General features: G+C 32.6%; 1 protein-coding gene across 1 annotated transcript in view; it reads left to right on the forward strand.

Annotated features, from left to right (window-relative positions):
- The window catches only part of LOC120193516 (E3 ubiquitin-protein ligase RNF14-like), a 31,785-nt gene extending 26,563 nt beyond the window's left edge, over positions 1-5,222 (forward strand). Inside the window, exons 8-9 of the mRNA XM_039195999.1 lie at positions 190-199; positions 5,212-5,222. The gene's annotated coding sequence lies outside the window, so the exon portion shown is untranslated. The remainder of the gene's footprint in view (positions 1-189; positions 200-5,211) is intronic.
- Positions 5,223-8,191: the final 2,969 nt, after the last annotated feature.

Here is an 8,191-nt window from a genome sequence, read left to right on the forward strand (position 1 = left end):
ATTTTTGGATATGTTATTATAATAATATGTATTTATAATATTTTATCAACTTAATATAAAATAAGCGATCAAATTATACCATTTTTTTCATTTACGTGCTTAATTTTTTTTCCAGTCAATTTAAGTGTCTAATATTACAAACATTACCATTTTGAGGGCCTCTTCCATAATGATGTTAAAATTATGTTAAGTGACATATGTCACATTCTGGTAAATTTTTAAACTTTATTTAAAAAAAATTAAAATATTATTATATTTAAAAACCTAAAAATTTACTAAAATTAAAAAAAGAGCTGCAAATCATTAAATTTTCTAACCCTACCAATATCATCTCCTTTATCGGCCACAACATTGTCATCTCCCTTTTTGATCGTCGTCACTTTTGTTGTCTCTCGTGTCGTCGGGTTTCGTAGGGTCGCACAAATGACATAATTTTCCTTTGTCGCTCGTCGGATTTAAATCACGATTAGGGTTCGTCGGTGGTTATTTATTGGGTGGATGTGTGATCGGGGTAGGTTCGATCGACAACAAAAATGATGGTCGGCGTGAGTATAGGGGTTGAAATTAAGGTTTTCAAAGTTTTGGAGTTTTTTAAGATTTGAGAAAATTGTGGGGTTTTTAATAAAAATATAATTGTAAGTTTTTATTTTAAAAGAAAATTTCAAAATTACCAGAATGTGACACGTTTCACCTAACAAAATTTTTTAATGTATTATTACGGTAAGGGCACTTGAAATGGTAACGTTTATAACGTTAGGTACTTGAATTGATTGAAAAAAATAGACACTTAAATGAAAAATAATATAATTTAGACATTTTATCCATAGCTTTTAAACTAACGATAGTGTTTCTTCAATTAGGTTAAAATTAATAAATGCACGAACCAAGTTACATGGTTAGAAGGATGTTTATTATGAGGTCCTAAGTTTAAGTATTAGAGATTATAAAGACGTTTGAACTTTCACCGTCAAATAGTTGAGAATCTTTAGAACAAATAATATTTGTAATTAAGAGTGTTTAAAAATACCCAACCCGAATAGCCTGACCGTTGACCCACCGACCTGCTCTAAAATTACCGGGTATTTATACTGAAAATACACGACCCGACCCACTATTTTTGACGAGTTTTCGAGTCAGGCCCGAGTCATGAAATAATGCTTAATTGGGTACCCACTGATCCGATACTCGATTTCTTATATATTTTTGTTTTTATTTTATATTATATTTTTTATTCTTAATTCTCAAAATATTTCACTATAACATTTTAAATTCCAAATTTCTTAAAATATTTCACCATAACTCCATAACATTCTAAATTTTTAATTTCTTAAATTATTTTACTTCAACGTTCTAAATTATTTTTTAAAATATTTATTTTAACTTCAAAATATTTTAAATTTAATTGTATTTATTTATTTTAATTTTTAATAAATTTTATCTTCTAATTATATAATTTGAGTTTTTAAATTTTATTATGAGATTTTGTATTATAGATTTTTAAAATTTTATATTTTTCATGATTTTTTAAAAATAATTTAATTCAAAAACTAAATTAAAAAATATGAACCGAGTTTCCATGATCTGAAAATATGAGTATCCAACTTCTAGGTACCCAGACTTAACGGGCCAGAACACGAACTAATGTTTTAATACCCAAAACTCTCGAATATCAAATATTTTGGATACTCAAAAATATGAATATCTTGTGTGAGTGTAAATTGTGGGTTCAAAATATATTCTAATGTAAATCATGTTATGTGTGCACATTGCCTAAATTTATTTTGGTGTAGGTCCTAATAAATGTTGTTTATCAATTCATTGATTGTGCGTCATAATGATTGATTCTAGTCATAGTTACATGAACATATTGATAGTAATTATAATTTTAGTTGCACATTATATTTATTGATTTTACTTCAAATCTAAATATATACATTTATTAGAATTATATTTTTTTAAGAAAATAATACTTTAACCTATAAAAATTCTATTTTAAAATATAAATCACACATATTTCAGATCTTGATATCAACAAACAATAGCTTTACCCTAAAGAACTAGGTCATCACCATGACATAATTGATCATCGGTTACAACTTCTTTTTGAACAATTATTGATTACAACTTTTAACTACCAGCTATAGTTTTTGTTTAGGGCATTCAATGGTAAACCTAAATTATTTATAGATTTCATATCCTAAATTAATAGAGGATTTATATATGGTAATTGTTTTAATCTTTATTCTTGATAATAAATTATATCTCGGGTTTTGGTAAAAAAGTTATTAACGGTTATTATATTTATCAAAAATTTATTTTATTCTCTCTATTATTTAAAGGAAATTTCTAGTCCTTATACATTTAGAAAAATAAAGATCTTAGTTGAATATGTTAAATTTATAATTAATTTAATTGATATATTGGATTTAAATTCTCTTGGGGTCCATACCAATTTATAAACTGAACAAATTGATCCTTGTAGAAATGAGTAATTTAATCCAAATACATTTCGAAAGTTTGATGACGCTAACTTTTTTTTTATTGATACGTGACATGAATTAATAAAATTTTTAATATTCGATTCTAATATTAAAATTGTATTTTAATACATTAGATTCGAATCTTTGGTAGATAAAGATAATAATATTTACCAGGTATATTTTGAAATGTTACTCTAGTGATAAAAGTATTGAAATCAAAGTTAAAGACTAAATTGTAAAGAAAATAAGTATGAGGGGGGAAATGGTAATTTTCCAAAACTTTTCAGGAAGGAGATTTTTCTAGAAGTTAGTGCTTATATGATTGTTAGGTATTATTTTACAAGTTTTAGATTCATAGGAGTCAAATTATAAATTTGGAAAAATTTAGAGATTAAACTAAAAAATCTTTAAAAATTGAAATTTAGTTTAAATGTAATTAATAGTTAGAAATTTCATTAGTTAATGGATAAGAAAATGATGACGTGAAAAGTAAAGGGATAAAAAAATAATTTTTTAAAATAAAATAAAAAAGAAAGAGAAACAAGGTTCAAAAGGGGGGGAGAGTTAAAGAAGAAGAAAACTCCTTCAATGGACACATAAGAGAGAAAGGAAATAGAAAAAGAAAGAAATTGTAGAAAAGGAAAATAAAGAAAAATATAGAATTTGAGACAGAATTCAAGAAAGGTTATTAGAGAGGAAAATGATCATACGAGCTTGATGATTATAGTTTACCGATTTAATCATCGTGAAAGCAAAACATTCATACAAACGTCATGCTCGAGCCTGAAACAAAATAAGTTTGAGAAAGAATTTAAGAATTTTTTTGAAGAAAACAAAATAAGTTTATCACCATGGGGTGATTATAAAACAATATATGTTTAAAAGACTCTTAACTATTTGATAATAAACGCTCAAACATCCCTACATGCGTCATGCTCGAATTTGAAAACTTTTGAGATAACAACTATGCCTTTAACTACTGAAGTCACTTGATTTGTGTATGTTTTCATGATTTTGAATTATGAAGTTAAAACTTAATTTTATATGACATGATTCATGGATTTATGTTTATTTATAAATATTTTGGAGAGGTAAATGAAGCTAAAGTATGTATTAAATGAGACGTGAAGTTTTCATAGTTACACCAGTATAAATATATGTATGTGAAATATTAATATTTACATCAGTGTAAGTATGTGTCTTTGTAATATGTGAAATGTTCATATTTACATCCGTATAAGTATGTGTATGTAAATATGTAGAAATGTTCATATCTACAGTAGTGTAATTATGTGAAATCTGTAAAAATATTCATAATATCATTGGTGTAATTATGCATTATATGAAATCTATAAGTACATTTATGATATTTGCCTTAAATTAAGATGAAAATGAGACTTGTGATAAGATCGTGTGTTGTATGTTCTATCCATGAGTCAAGGTATAATATTCCATATTATTGAAATGTTGCAAGAATCATGTTATGTTGTGCAAATGGGGCCATAGTTGTACCCTATAATTATCCAAGTTCAACACTTCGATGCATTGAAACCTTTACATGGTTTGTTTGTATGGTGTGAGTGTTGGGACCTTTAGGTTCATCCATATCACGTGATATGTTTTGTATAGTGTGAGTATTAGGACATTCAGGTTCGTCCACTTAAATGGTATGAGTAGTGGGACCTTCAGGTTTTGTTCCATATGGTGTGAGTATTCAAACCTTCGAGTTCGTCCACCTTAATGGTATAAGTAGTGGGACATTCAGGTTCGTCCATGCTACATGATTTATTTTATATGGTGTGAGTATTGGAACCTTCGAATTCGTCCACCTTAATGGTGTATGTATTGGGAAATTCAGATTTATCCATATGATGTGATTTGTTCTCTATGGTATAAGTATTGAGACCTTCGAGTTCGTCTACCTTAATGATGTGAGTATTGGGACTTTTAGATTAATTTATCTTAAGCAATTTGTTTTGTATCGTGTAAGTATTATGACCTTCGAGTTTATCCATGTAATGTGATTTGTTCCATATGGTGTGAGTATTGGAACCTTCGAGTTTGTCTACCTTACATGATCTATCATGTATGGCGTAAGTATTAAGACTTTCGAGTTAATTCACTTTCCGTGATTTGTACCATATGGTGTGAGTATTAGGATCTTTGGGTTCATCCACCTTAATGGTGTTGTAATACCCCAATTTCGTCCGGGCCATTTGAATCCATTTGAAGATGATCAAATTAATATGAAGGTGCTCGATGAAGAATTAATTCAAATGATGAAGCGAGGAAGCTTGCATTCGGGAATTTTAGGTGCTTAATTGGGTTGTGATCATATTTGCTTCGTTTTGGAATTCAAGATATAAATTGAAGCCCCAAATTCAATCCCAAATCCAAATTAAATGTTTAGAGTCCTTGTACATCTTATAAACCTAAACCCAAATTACAAATGAGGCCCAAATCGGACCCAATTACAATGGGTCATCAGACCCAAACCTGAAACTCATCAAACCCAAAATAGGACCCGGTTGAAACATCACGTGATGCCCACGTCCTACCAGCACTACAACCGAGCAGACAAGGCTCAGCTCCCAGCTGTGACCGAGCAACATCCCACGTGAAGCCTGCTTGCATAGACATCACCCTGCCAGCACTCTGACCGAGCAGCTCGGTTCCCCATCACCCGTGCCCTGCTGCTCCTACTCCACTGCCCAGTCCATCTCATGCCCAGACCATGCACAAATGAAGAAAGACAACAAAAAAATAATTAGCAGAAGAGATCACGGGGAACAATTAACAACAAAGGGCTTTAATCAACGAGGGGGAGAGATCCATCGACGAGGAGCCATCAAGAACAGAACCAAAAAAACCAACAGGGAGAGGTTCGGCTTTTGGAGAGAACAGAAGGAGGGGATTCCTCATAGGATTTTAGAGTGAAAAGCAAAGTAAAAAAACAGCAGAGGAAGGGCTCTCGGCAATAAAAGTGATCACCACCAGAGAGGGAGACCATTCGGAACAGGGGTAACCATTTCGAGCAGAAGGGGTCAGTGATCAATTGGAGAACAAGCAAAGAACATTAGAGCAGGGGAAGAGAACTACCAGCCATCAACAACAACAAGAAAAACAGGGTCCAACCATCAACAACAAAAGGGAAAATCGTCCAAGAAAAAACGCTCAACCCATCAGCCATCATCGAAGGAAAAAAAAAGGTACAGAACCAAAAAGAAAACTTCCAGTAACCAAAAAATCAACAAGAACCCAAAATCCACCATCAAACGAAAAAAGAAGGAAAAACAAAAACCCACCTCATTAATCCAGAAAGCTTCCGTCGCCCTTGCTAGGAACCGAGAAGAAGGTAGACCCTTCGTCTTTCTTTGTTTTCTAAGTCGTGCATGTCGGTTTTGAGCAATGGGTTGTAGGTTTTTGTTGGGTTTGAGTTAAGATTCAGTCGGGGTTGCCCTTGGGTCCTTTGAGTATCTTGTTGGAGTCTTAGGAGAAGGGAAATCTGGGTTTCGAGGGGTTTTGGCCTTAGATTCAGGTTGGTAACTACCGGGGTTACCGTCGGGGGGGGGTTTATGTGATGTCTGGGCTCCCCATCGGAGCCCCACGGTGGTGGCCATGGTGGCCACAGGCTTTGGGCTTTATCGAGGGTTGCGAGCGGAGATGGTGGTCTCGATCTGCTGTGGAAGAGAAAGGAGAGAGGAAGAGCAAAGCGGCTGGGCGAGAGTCTTCATCTTTTTAGAGAAAGAGAGAATGATTTTAGGGTTTAGAAACCTACCCTAATATCCGATATATCTGCGCGTTAAAACGACGTAGTGTCGAGCTGTTCCAAAACGACAGCGTTTTATGGCTAGGGGAATATCCCATGTTTTAGGATATTGGATGAATCTCGTGTGAGGCCCAGTAGGTTCAGTCTGTTACATTTTGGTTCCTTAACCGAGCTTTACTCTTTTCTGATTTTGCCTTGTAATTTTCTGAGTGTTTCATTTTTGTCCAATTTCATGTTTAGGGCTATTTTCGGTTGTTTTCACATTGGATATGCAATTTGACAAACGTTCATTTTGGTCCTATGTAGAACTTTGGTTATATTATATTTGCGGTACTTGGAAATGAATTTTTATGAAAAGATCCTTCTGTTTATGTTCTTTACATTTTAGTCCTTGTCTAATATTTTATGCATAATTATAGGTTAATTTCAGATTTATTTTAAATATATGCATGTGTATATTATTTCGAGTATTTTGTCCATACGCATAGAGTCAAATGTAGTTTATTTTTATGTTGCATGTGTATATCATTTCGAGTATGTTGTAATTTGCATAAATTTAGGTGTAATTCATTTTCTATAAGCATGTTAGCCTCATATGCAACTCGACTCCTATTACATAATTTGATTAAGGATAATACCCTTTTAATTTAAAATTGTCGAAAAGGCTTTTCATAACTTACTGGAAGGTCGTTATTGATGATTTTAAATTACAAGTGTATCCCGTCATTGTCACTAAAATTTTGATTCTCCACTTTAAAATTTGGGAGTGAAAGAAAAAGAAATGTTCGGCTATTTAAATTTATTGAGAAAATGTCGTTAGAACTGACCTAAAGATCTGGTCTCGATATTTTTAAATAATCGAATATTCTTTATCTTTCTAATGACTTGGTAATTTTAAATTAAATCATATTTTGTTGCTTTTCAATGTTACAAATTTGCATTTTTGTTGTTTAAAGGGATCATTAATCAAATTAAACTCGAACTTGTGAAATTCGTCGCAAAGACATTAATTAATCGACTAGGTACCGATTTAGGGCGTTGTGGGGGTGCTAATCCTTCCCCACACGTAACCGACTCCCGAACTTGGATTTTGGTGACGTAGACCGTAAATTTGTCGTTTTAATTAATTGTTATTTAAAATGACAACGTTTTTGGGTGCCCAATCACACCCTAATCAAAGATTGGTGGCGACTCTTCGAACCCGTATTTTATCGTGAATGAATTTTCAAATTTTCGAAACGAGAGGTTTTCTAAAATCACATTGTTTTTAATTAAAATCCAATTGAAAAGATAATAATTAAAAATGACGCGGTTTTCAAAAATCTCGCCCCGCCCCCGTACGGTTAAAAATCGTTGCGACAGCTTGGCGACTCTGCTGGGGACTTTTTTTTAGAGAGTCAGGCCGATAGTCGATTAATTAATTGTCTTTGCAAATGAAAGTTATAAGTTCGTTTTAATTTGGTTTTTGATCCCTTGTTTGTTTGGAATTCCTTGTTTCCATTTTTTGTGATTTGGTTTATAAATAAATAGTTGTACTAACGTGTGATCTACATGTTTCAGTTTTCTGACCTTCACTTTGTTGTGTTTCTTTGATCGAGGCAAAGGATTATGAGTTTCCCCATTGTTGCTATAACTTTTTCTAGAGCCTTCTAACTGTGCTCTGTCCTATTAAGTAGGGGTGAAAGCTACGCTTACGTGAGAAAAATTATTTTTCTCCGCACGGGCTTTAGCTAGTAAACTCTGGGGTACATGCTTTATGTCTACGAGAAAACATTGAGTTTTCTCGCATGGATATAGGGAAATGTATCCTCTCGGATTGAACTTGATTTGTTTTAAGCCTATAATGGGTGAGAATCGAGGGTCTGGCAAGCCCAAGGGGGCACCAGCAAAGGACAATTCGAGGACCCTTTTAGAAATACTGAAACTCTGCCCATCTTATGTT

The sequence above is a fragment of the Hibiscus syriacus genome, unplaced genomic scaffold (genome assembly GCF_006381635.1).
Source record: "Hibiscus syriacus cultivar Baekdansim isolate YM2019G1 unplaced genomic scaffold, ASM638163v2 tig00116996_pilon, whole genome shotgun sequence".
In the NCBI taxonomy this organism is placed as follows: Eukaryota; Viridiplantae; Streptophyta; class Magnoliopsida; order Malvales; family Malvaceae; genus Hibiscus; species Hibiscus syriacus.